Raw genomic sequence first — 12,928 nt, 5'->3', positions numbered from 1 at the left:
CTCATTGCAGTGCGCTGTGAGCTTGTAGATCAGCTATTTTCGATGGATGTTCTTCCCTTAAGATGGACATCAGGGTTCAATGGTTTAAAGAATGAGGGGCAGATTTTGCTTTAATTTCATTAAATATCACGTGTAGAGTAAACAATGTACAGTATAGAAGCTACAAGGGGAATTAGCTCAAATGGTAGAGCGCTCGCTTAGCAAATGTGAAATAGCAGTTTCGATGCCCCCAAGGAGCTGTTCTTTGATTGACTTTCTTGATCACTTTTGATGTAACTTTTTTCTCCTGTCAGTTTTTTATAAGAATACAGCCCAAGTAAGTAACTTCTTCTTTGTTTGAGCTTACTATCGTCAACTCTGACCTTGAAATCATTTGCATTTACAATACTATGGGAATGTTTGGACCCAAAAAGAATGGATTCTGTTTTTACACCAAGGGGTAATGACATTGGAAAGCTTGTTTTTATTGTTTGTTATTGGAAAGCCAAGTACAGATTATTTTTTCAGAACTGAGGGCTTCCTCAACTTGCATTTTGTCCTCGCCCGTAACCAGGAGTGCTTAGTCATCAACGCTGTTCCAGGGTCTGCCATGAGAACAGTCACACCAGGGGCCAGGGGCAGAGCCTAAAATGCAGAGTTCTTACATGAACATAACATTCAACATCATTTCAATGGCATACGATGACAATACACACATTTCAACAGCATAATCCACAGAATTATCCATTTAACAACAGGGCTAAATACCACAGGGAGGAGGCCGGGGAGGTGGAGGGAGTTTGAACACTGGCAGGCTGCAGAATGCTGTGACAATGCAGAGCATGTAGAATGTGAAAGTGAATGTTGGACTGTTAAAAAAGACAGCAGGGACAGCTCGTGCAGCGACCAGCAGCAGGTGGTGTAGGGCTCTGTGATGTCTTTATGTAGTATTATGTGGGTTTACATTTTATGTTGTCACAAGATCACGTTAATCTAAGTTACGGAAGTGTCCTGGGAAACTGGCCTCCTCGGCTACGAGGCTGATTAAACAACGTTTATTGATGTTGTGATTACTGAACATATCTCATCACTCTGCTATTGTTGTGGCTGGTATGCCAACTGGCTTAGAGTACCGAGGATTTATTTCCACCTTAATCTCTCTGCAAGGATCCAGTACAACAGAGAGTTTCTTCTCCATCTTGTGAAAACCTGATCCTCCAGTGGACTTTAATCCAAAACCAATTTAGACGATTTTCGGACTATGTACCCGCGGTCGTGGGTTTCTGCCAGCGGATCCCACCGCTATCCAGGGACTAGGAAGAGGGGGCGCACGGTTAAAGGTAAAAAAAAACAGCCCCTGTCACATATACCTCTTCCCTCTATTTTGCTTTCCAATCTTCGATCCCTTCGAAACAAAACTGGGATCCTGCAGGCACAGGTCAAATTGTGCCATGAATTCAGAGATGCATGCATCTTGGCGATAACGGAAACCTTTTTGGAAGATGCAAGGACAGGGAATTTAGGATTGACAAATTTGGTGTGCCAATCCGGCTAGATAGAGACACTGATATCTGAATTTCCCCAGCTGTTTGTTACTCTTGTGTATATCCATCCGAGGGCAAACAAGAGTAATGCAAGTAAACTGATTCACTAAGTAACTCAGAGGCTTCAATCTATATCTCCCGATGCCCCTAATATTGTTCTTGGAGACATGAATCACTGCACATTGTCCCACATTAATACCCTGAGATACAAATGACTTGTGTTATTAACATAAAGGACGCTTATAAGTCCATCTCGCTCCACCCCTTGGGTTTGTCTGACTGTGCGCATCTCATTCCTGTATAGCAGCCCTGTATGCAACACATATACACACATTTGCTTTCTGTGTTATGTCAAATGTGTGTATAGACGCATTTCCAGACAACGTCACACTGATAAGAACCAGTATGTGCATGCAGGCCAGGGCCAAAAGAAACCGACTAATTATGATAAGATTTAATGTAAAAGTGGTCACTGCACTCACATGTAAAAATGCATCCCATCAAACTTTCAGATGCTGTTTTCCTCCCAGTGTGGAGGAAGAAGGTTTAGGATGTCTGATTACTGTGATCTCTTGCTCTTGAAATATATACCTTGGTTTATGTTGTGTCAACTTGTGTGTAAACAATTATAACGATTCTCAAACCATTTGTCTCCCAAACCCCACCTCCAGTCGCCGAGGGAGCGCACACCTCCAAGCTCACAACGGTCACATCCGCGACGCGATGTGAGCTTGTATGTCAGCTGTTCTCATCAGTGTGAGCTGACAATAAAGTACTATCGTATCGTATATTTCGATATTTGATATTCTTTTAATCAGACACGCCCTTCCTATAAGCCCATTGTAACTTCAAACTCCATTTTATCTATGTTAGTCTCATTGAAAACACAGGTCCCTGCACATGTCTGATATTTATCCTACACATAAATAAGCAACCCTGACATCAAAATCTGGGGACCGTACCTATGTTCCCCGGGTCCTATGTTCCCCGCTGTCCTAGGGAGAGCGGGGAACATAGGACCTAACCTAAACCTAACCCTAACCCTAACCTTAGTGGGGGAACATAGAACCCGGGGAACGTAGGGATGACCCCAAAATCTGTCATCAAAATCTGTCTGTTCTGCCCGGTTCTCCTCAGTGGCTGGAGCATTTGATCAGAATTTTCACACAGGCATTGACCAGTAGCATATGCACAAAATAACAGCGCCCGTTTTTCCTGTTTTATGTAAACACCGGTGATTCGGCATTCGGGCTATGGGATGTATCGTCGCCATGGTTACAGCCGCAAGCTATGGGATGACACAGAGAATGCACATGAACTTATAAAGGCCTTTCATTTATGGGCTGTTTACACTCACGCTGCGTTTTAACAGCGGGCGATTCAGGATAGTATTATCCGGAAGTGCATTATAGGTCTATGAGATTCGGGAAGTACTGGCAATGAGGCGAAGTGGGCGGGGGGACGATGTTGATCTAAAAAGATGGATTTTATTTATCTTTTGGACGATGTCGCCCGGCGATCGTCCGGAAACTTGCCCGCTGTTAAAACGTACTGTCACACTTCGTTTTATGAGCGAGAGGGCGCTTTGGATATCATCTTCATACCACTAGCACGCAGATTCACTTGTGCAATGTTCAAATCCAGGTTGTGTTATTAGCACACATAGCTTAGCCTGGTCCCAGACTAATCTGCCATTGCAAAAAATAATTGCCCTCGGCAGATTAGGTCTGGCCCCTCTCAATAGAGATTTGATTTCTCTCCCTCCAAAATTGTGAGGGACCAATCAGGGCCCAGTATGCAAATATAGGGCGGGTTTATCACCAGAGGCATTTTTTTTATTTGCCCCTTGGAAATGCAGGTTCCACACAGAGATTCCAGACTAATATCTACGCAGTGATATTAGTCTGGCCATGCCAGGCTACACATAGCTTAGCTCAAACAGCGTAAACATCGACTTCTCATGGTTGTGGGAGAGAGAGCACGTGAAACGGAGCAGAGCATCGACCCTCGCGAAGCATTCACTAGGGGTCCGATCTGCCTCTTGGCGGCCGACAAACTTCTCTCTGTGAATCACGACATGTGGAGCTGCCCCGTGTGTGTGTGTGTGTGTGTGTGTGTGTGTGTGTGTGTGTGTGTGTGTGTGTGTGTGTGTGTGTGTGTGTGTGTGTGTGTGTGTGTGTGTGTGTGTGTGTGTGTGTGTGTGTTGTAACTGACAGGCAGACATCGACTCATAGGAACACACGCCTTGCCCACCAATACAACGTCTTCTGCATCCCTACATCCCTGCCCCAAAGTTACTTTACAGATTGTATTATTAATACAAAACATAGATTAACCGCTTAATACTTTGGCTATTCGAAAAAAGCTGATATATAATGTGACATGTTGTGAGCTTGTAGATCTGCTGTTTTTGAAAAAACTTGACAATATTTGCAAAATATGAGTACTTCTACTTTGGTACTCTAAGTATATTTTGATGAAAATAACACCCTTCAACTTCCGAACCCCATACCCCCCCCCCCCCCTCATGACTTGACATTGCAATAGTATCCATTTAGCCTTAAAACTATTTCAAATCTATTCATAAGCCACATCAGGGACCTGTAAATGTCAGTTCCAACATTCACTCCATACTTGGTATTTAGTGAATGATACGTGAACTTGCTTTGTGATATGCAAGTGGCTATTAAATGTAATCACTGCTGACTGCATGCAAATAATCTGTATAACTGGGAGGGTGGCAGGGTGCTGCTTCTTCACTTGGTATCAGTATGTCTTGTCAAATTAATGTACATTTTGATGCTAATAGCTTAATACATACTTTGTATGTAGGCATGTCTGACATGTCTGGTTGGGATTAAGGTTTGTCCCTTGCCCCCTAATCAGTCATCCCATAATAAAGTGTCTCACACAATGTTATTTTCATCCCCTGTAGTCACATTTCATTTCAGCATCAAATGATTCATTAACATACTATGTAATGTATTGCACACTCAGCCTCTCTCACACAGCTCATACAGTCCAAGATGATCACAGCCTATTAAATCAAGCAGATACTAAAATTGCCTAAACACAAATCTAGAGGCTTTAATGAATAGACTATAGTCAGGCATAACCTCTGACTGTACTACCTGCTGTTAATAATTGTGTTAATAAAGTATTCAATCAATCAAAAAGGGCTGAGCACATAACTAGCTGGGTCCCTGAAAAGGTCCAGTGAATGAGCCCTCCCCAAATTTCCTTTACTCATATAGGTTCATAGGTTCGGCATTTGAAGTGCACCCCCCATCCAGTTAGTACACTGGCCCAGGTTGTTGAGGATTTCTGAGAAGTAAACATTTGATATGAACTCAAATAATATAGTGTGCTATATAAATAGTCCTCTCTCCTCCAACTGCTGACTCCTGCAACAGCTGCAACATGCTTTGTGAGACTCACTTTGATCTGTCACATCTAAAGTTTCCTGTTTTGGTGTGCCATGTGTTAGTGCCATGTGTTACTATAGAAGGGTGTCAAACTGAGTTAAACATAGGGTGTATGACCATATAGGAAGCCATTGGGGTAGCTCGTACTGTATATAACCAGAGACCAGTTAGTGTTCTGTGAGCCAGACCCGGGGTATTCCCATTGCATTTCTCTGCTGCATTGCATTGTAAGTCTGTGTCCTATGTTACTTTAGTACTAAAATATAATAATATATATATATAGATATAATATATCATATATAATATAATCACTCATTCTTTTAAACTCTGAACTGTTGCCTTTGCCTTATTATTATTTTGTCTATCTTATTTGACTGAGTCCCCATGCAGATTTCCAGGACAGGGCGCAGTCCGAAGAAAGAGAAAAAGAGAAAAAACATACTGTAGGACAAGACAAAGAAGACTAGACTAGGACAACAAGAACTCACTCACACTATCAGTCAGTCAACATCTTTATTTGCGTTCACATTTATCAAACAAATCTGGAACACAAACAATACATGCGATGTACAAGCTTGGGACACAACAACAAACTAGAAAGTGCTTTCCAAGCACTGGTCGCATCATCTACATAACGTTTCCAGTTACAACGGGTGTGTGTGCATTTAGATGTTAATGTCATAGAAAGTCTGTTTAGATTGAGATGTTATAAAAAACGGCAACAACTTTTGCGTGCTGTATCTGAAGCTATGTCCATACACAGACAAATTATTGTATTGCTATTTTAACCATGCTCCTTATTGACATTGCTTGTAGTACAGGTATATTTGACATAATGTGACTTTTCTTTCTGTCTTTCTTTCTCTCTTTCTTAATTTCTGTTCTTTAACCCTTTCTTGAAACTGCATGTTTTGGGAGCTTGTCTGATAAAGAATTTCACCCATGTTGTGATAATAAAGTTGAATCTGAATCTTTATAGTCAGCAAGCCACGTCTGAAACTCAGCCAAGATGCTCAGTGTAGCTGGCTGTTCAGCTCCATGGCCTCTTTGCCTTGTCGTGCCAGTTCTGTATATAGTGCAGGTCACATATTTTCAGCGTTAAAGTTCAAATATTTCATGTGAAGCTTTGAATATGTATTTATTTATTTGCTGATCATGTCCATCACACACCTCTCTGTACCCAGAAATAAGCAGAACAGGGACCAGTCACAGATGACACCAACACCACTTGTCCAACATAAAGGCCAGTCCCCACCTATGCAACTCCTTGCAACTCCTTGCTACCATTATCTCCAAATGGCACTGGTCTGCAACTGGTCAGTCCAGACTGCTGCAATTTCTTGTAACTTGATGCAAGATTCGACTAGCTGCATTGGTGTGGACTGGCCTTGAAGGGATACATGCACACAAGATCTCCTATCAACTGCTCCTCTGGGCCTAAAGGGCACAGCTGACCCCGAATCAACGGCCCTGGGGATCAAGCACAACTATTTACTTACTTACTGACTGACTGACTGACTGACTGTGTGTGTGTGTGTGTGTGTGTGTGTGTGTGTGTGTGTGTGTGTGTGTGTGTGTGTGTGTGTGTGTGTGTGTGTGTGTGTGTGTGTGTGTGTGTGTGTGTGTGTGTGTGCGTGTGTGTGTGTGTCAGCGCACGTGCTGTGTGGGCAGGGTGGACTGGGCAGGTGTATGACTACATTATGTTGATGCCGCATTTTCTTTTTGCAGCTTTTCTTAAGTCAGAGGAACATTGACTGAAATCATCAGACTTGAGACACTGAAATTCTACACCTCTGTACACTACTCTGTATGAAAATGAAATTGAACTTTCAAGTGGCGGTCAGCTTATCTTCATCATATTATCTTGCAACTCCTTGCTACCATTATCTCCAAATGGCACTGGTCTGCAACTGGTCAGTCCAGACTGCTGCAATTTCTTGTAACTTGAAGCAAGATTCGACTAGCTGCATTGGTGTGGACTGGCCTTGAAGGGATACATGCACACAAGATCTCCTATCAACTGCTCCTCTGGGCCTAAAGGGCACAGCTGACCCCGAATCAACGGCCCTGGGGATCAAGCACGTGCTGTGTGGGCAGGGTGGACTGGGCAGGTGTATGACTACATTATGTTGATGCCGCATTTTCTTTTTGCAGCTTTTCATAAGTCAGAGGAACATTGACTGAAATCATCAGACTTGAGACACTGAAATTCTATTGAACTTTCAAGTGGCGGTCAGCTTATCTTCATCATATTATCTTCATACAGTTGTTCAATGTAGCTTATGTTTCTATGCACATTTTGTAATCTGTAATCATTTTAACCGGTAACGGTTATAAGGTCAACCAAAGAGCACCTGTTTTGTATAGGATTTCCTCTCTAGTCAGTAAGAATACCTTGAGGATTCTTACAGGGGCCCTCATCCAAGGTCATTTCGACTATGCATGCTCCTCATGGTTCCACAACACCACTAAGGCCTTAAAAACAAGGCTCCAGACATCCCAAAACAAACTAGTAAGGCTACTTCTTGGCCTTAACTCATACCCTGCCAAGAACGTAAAAAACGAATTATTTCCAATTACCAATTCTGCCAAGAACGTAAAAAACGTAATTTTGAAAATACTTTGATTTAATAAAGATCTCGCCGTCCTTCATCTCTCGTAGTGACACATTTCATTGTAACACCACCGGATACGGAAATTACGTCAATCGAAGATTTTCGTTTCCGCCTGCTTGAGTTTCCGCCGCCTGTTTAAGTTCCCCTCTAAAACGGCATTTTGCTCGCCTTTGTGTTTCTCCGCCGTGGAACGCTGTTTAGAAACGCTGTTTAGAAACGCTGTTTAGAAACTGCTACTACTGCAAAATGGAATGTCGCCGATTGAAAATTTCTTCTCTGGGCCATTGACACAACTACCCTGTGTGTCTGCAAACAGTTGAACACGCGATCATAAGGGATTTAGCGAGGTCTGTGGCGAGGTGAAAAAGTAAGTGAGCTGTACCGTTCACATGGCGAAACATGGTGTTTTTACACTGGGCTGCTGGACAGACACTCCGCCCCGATCGGAATGTTTGTTGTCTGAGCGGCGTGCACGTATCGCCGATGCGTTTAGAAACAATTGGACTTGCGATCATAATGGAAAAAAAAAAAAAAGTGACATGTTTAAAGTTATAAAAAACACTAAATCGCTGGCAGTGGGCAAACACAGCCAGAAATAAGTCTGTGAATGAATTAAACATACAACTCATCTAACCCCTGCTCATTATTTTATTCCTTTGTCTTTTGTTAGTTTTTGTTTGTTTTTATGTTGTGTGTGTGTTTTTGTTATGCTGGAATAATTGGATTGTTTTTGTGATATAAATGAATTAAAACAATTGATTGAAAAAATAACTTTGTGCCTTGAGATTTTGAGTTGCCCATTGTTGGTGTGCCTTGGGCATACAAAGATTGAAAACCACTGCTCTAGGCTGTGAAAATGAAATGTATATTGGTCAGCAAGTCAATGTAGTTAGATTTTGTAATCTGTTGCAAATATAACCTGTTACCGTTCACCTTTGATGACCAGTTTTCCTCATGTAGATAGTTCAATTTACTTTGATTATACATTACATTACATTACAGTCACTTAGCAGACGCTTTTATCCAAAGCGACTTACAATAAGTGCATTCAACATAGGTAGGGAACGAAACTACTAATCACCAGAAGTCCTAAGTGCATTTCCTGCAAAAACAAGCAACCAAGAGTATACCTAGCGCTAAGGTAAAAGTGCTATATATCAGCTACCTACTTTCTTAAACAGATGAGACAAAATAGCAAAATCAAATGAGCACGAGCTAATACAAAAAGTGTATCGACTAAACAAGATCCAATAAAACAGTACAACAATAAAACAAGAGTTCGTACAACTAGTTAACAACAAGTAAGCCAGACAAAGAGGAAGGGTAGTGTTTCCTGAAGGCCTGCGGCGAAAGATGGGCAGTGACTCTGCTGTCCTGACATCAGTGGGAAGTTCATTCCACCACTGTGGGGCCAGAACAGAAAAAAAGTTGTGACCATGTCGATCGACCAGAAGGACCCTTGAGTGACGAGGCAATCAGTCGCCCCGAGGTGGCAGACCGAAGTGGTCGGGCAGGGGTGTAGGCATCGACCATAGCCCGGATGTAAGAAGGAGCTGTTCCTTTCACTGACCTATAGGCTAGCACCAGGGTTTTAAACTGGATCCGACCTGCTACGGGGAGCCAGTGTAGAGAACGGAGAAGGATAGTTGTGTGGGAGAACTTGGGGCGGTTGAACACCAGGCGAGCTGCAGCTTTCTGAACAAGCTCCAGGGGTCTGATGGCAGATGCCGGAGCACCAGCCAGGAGGGAGTTGCAGTAGTCCAGGCGGGAGATGACAAGAGCCTGGATGAGCACCTGGGCTGCCTTCTCCGTGAGGAAGGGGCGAATCCTCCTGATGTTGTAGAGGAGGAATCTGCAGGACCGTGTCCCTGTACTAGAACGAGTACAGGCAGTGGAAGGGGAATTCGCTCAAATGGTAGAGCACTTGCTTTGCATGCGCGAGAGGTAGTGGGATCGATGCCTGCATTCTACCATGAGCTTTGTGTGAGTCTGAGCAGCATATTTATATATGAAACAGGTTAATCTCATTGATATGAGCCAGTAATATGTTCACTGGCACTTAAAGTTCCAGTGATCTGCAAGTCTTCAGCATGTACAGTATAATGTTTTCAATGTAGTCTATGTTTGTAAGCAAATGTAGTTTTGAAATCTGTAGCACATAAAAACCTGCAGTTTGAGTGGTAGAAATGTGATCTCTCATGCGTGGGATTTGGGTTTGAATCCCGGGTGAAACATACATCTTATGGATTGCAGATTTAGCCTATAACCTGTTCCTTTAAATGTCACAATATCATCTCTGTACAGTAAATCATACAATATACAGCAGCTACTCTGCAAGGGGAATTCGCTTAGCATGCGAGAGGTAGCGGGATCGATGCCCGCATTCTCCAAGGAGCTTTCCATGAGTCAAAGGAGCATGTTTGAATCTGAAAAAGATGAATCTCATTGGTATCAGACTGAGCCATTAAAGCTGTTCTGATAAGATTGGCACATACATCTGTGTTCACAAAGGTACACACATCAGACCCTGGGCTAGGCTACTGTGTCAAGTGTGTCATATACTATACAACTGGTATTATCACTAACACCACTGACACTGATGTCCTTCTAATGCGTGAGGAGGCTGTGTTTTTTCAAATACTTTTTTCCATTTAGTTTTTATATTGTTTTTTGTGTCCGCCAGGCCGAAAGGCATGGCGAGAGAGTATGTTTTACCCCCTGTCCATCCGTCCGTCCATCCGTGTGCCCGTCCGTCCGTCTGTCCGTCCTGTCCGTGTGTTACCAGATAATCTCCGGCACCGTTGGCCCGGTCGCTCCGAAACTGTGCACACACACTCCCTGGATGCCAATTCAGAACCTCTGCCCCAAATCTTTCACATGGGCCTGTTATAGCGCCACCAGGAGGCCGATTTGTGCAAAACCCATTTTTTTATATTACTCCTACAGATTTTATCCAAACGTCATAGAAATTGGTACACAGTATCTCTATAGTCATGTGATCAACACGGATCTGTCCGATTTTCCATATTCCATCCTGATTGCCTAAGGTTGGCCTCCAAAGTTTGCAGTATTGGTCCGTTTTGAACAAAAAGACTCAAACTATGCACGCAGCTTGCGATTTCCGTGAAATTTCACATGCACATTCCCACTAGGCCGAGGAAGAAATTACACCCTTTTCACATTGGCCTGTTATAGCGCCACCAGCAGGTCCAATTTAGCAAAACACATTTTTGGAACAAAATGCCTCAAATCATGAATGCAGTGTCTGATTGCCGTGAAAGGCCTAAGAATAAATGGCACGGTTGGCACCCTTTTCACATTGGCCTATTATAGCGCCACCAGGAGGCCAGAATAACGTACCTGACCTGGTGGAGACCTGTGCTCCGAGGAGCACTTTTTCTAGTTTTATAATGTTTTATATTTAATTTAAAAAAGAAAAAAAGTAAAAAAAGTAGGCCTAATTGAAAAAAAAAGAAAGAACACGCCCCCTCACGTACAAGGACAATATCAGTCACCAGAACCAGGAACATGTGTTTTAATTAATCTAACATGGTCAAATTTGGTAAAAAAAAAAAAAAGTAATACGCTCGCCCCGGGTTTAATCTGGTGACCTCGGAAGGTTGCCACCAGGTATTCGTAAACGTGACCTCAGTGAAACTATGCCTAAAACTAACCTTATTATGCCTAAACATAACCTCAGTTAGAGAACATGATTAGACCACAACTGTTGGTGTATGATTGCCATTCCATTCACTGAAAGATATATTATCATTATCATTATCAGTGGTCATTTGAGGATGCTTGTGCTTCACTTCCAAATGAACTTCAAAGCTTAACTAGTAGGCTACAGAAGAGGACCAGCTCATCAAGATCAAAGACTCTGTCAAGAGGTACATGTAGCCTATGTATGAATGAATGAATGACATCTTTATTTTGAACATGTTAGAATTAGGCAACAAAGTTAAAAAATACAAATAAATGTATTAAATGTATATAAAATATAATAAAAAAGAAATGCAAAACAGCCTCTCAGGCAACAACAAAACTATAAAACTAATGTTCAAAAAGGAGTAGGATGAAGTATAAAACGTATTTTATCCTCCCCTTCGTTCCACTTACTTCAGTGTCATCTCATCATTTTTTCATATACCAACATGGTATACCATTAAATAAACTAAATCATTCAAATTAAACAGATAATGAAATAAAGTAATTCATATATATAAACGTACAAGTATTTACATATGATATTTGAAAACCACAAAAACAAATGTATTTATTAAATAAAGTAGCCTTTATAATATAATTAAACATTAAAATATTCTTTGACACAGGATCAAATGTTTTATGGTCATGATTCACCAGGAGCCTGGATGGCTTTGTTCCAGGCTTAAAATAATTGATATAAATATTTCCGGAAATCTCTATGGGAAGAATGATTGGGCTTTCTATCTGTGGCACCACACAAATTATAGTTACTTATACATACATATATATTCTCACAGTCCAATGTTGTCAGGACTGGTAAAAGGGTGACTTGCTTTCATTTGTTCTCGGAGGAGTTTCTTCTCCTATTCACTCCTCCTGACAGAGGATTCTGCATCTGGTCAATAGAATATCCCATTGACCAGATCTGTAGGTGGCGCATTGGAGTCAATCAAACGTCTCAGTCCTGTGGGTGGATTCTTTTATTTTCTGGGCAAAAAGTGGATTTTTACAAAAAGATCGTGGGGGCCTGAGGATCACCGTCAGTCAAAATGCCAAAACCCGGGATCGAACCGGCAAAAACTGCCGAAACCCGGGATCGAACCAGGGACCTTTAGATCTTCAGTCTAACGCTCTCCCAACTGAGCTATTTCGGCGGTAAGCAAGTACTGAGACACATGTGGTCCCCATTCGTAAAACGTGTCCTGATTTTGACGTGGAGTCCTAATTTGACCATAGTGAAAACATGTGTATAATCCCACTATTACCGCTGTATGTTGACAAAATTATTGTGATAAATCTACCTAAACCTTTAGACCAACATTTTTCAGCCCAAGGACCCCCTCCTATGATGAGAGAGAGATGAAGCAGGGACCCCCCCACTACATATTGTATAAAATTGTGTTGCAGATTCAACTTTTACATAGATTTCATAGTTTCATAGACTTGTTTGGCAGCACTGTCATGTTGTATTCATGTATTTTCATACATTTAATCACATATTTAGTAAACTTGACCTTTCATGCTTTAATTCTGCTCTTTTTTTCGTCTACATGAAACCACTTTGCCGAAAACAACAGCACTGCAAGGCATTGTGAACTTGTAGATCTGCTATTTTCGGCTAAAATTCTGCTCAAAATAGGGATGCTTGGGTTGAAGT

Source organism: Gymnoscopelus microlampas (assembly GCF_963454915.1).
Source record: "Gymnoscopelus microlampas genome assembly, chromosome: 8".
In the NCBI taxonomy this organism is placed as follows: Eukaryota; Metazoa; Chordata; class Actinopteri; order Myctophiformes; family Myctophidae; genus Gymnoscopelus; species Gymnoscopelus microlampas.
This window is presented reverse-complemented; position numbering follows the sequence as displayed.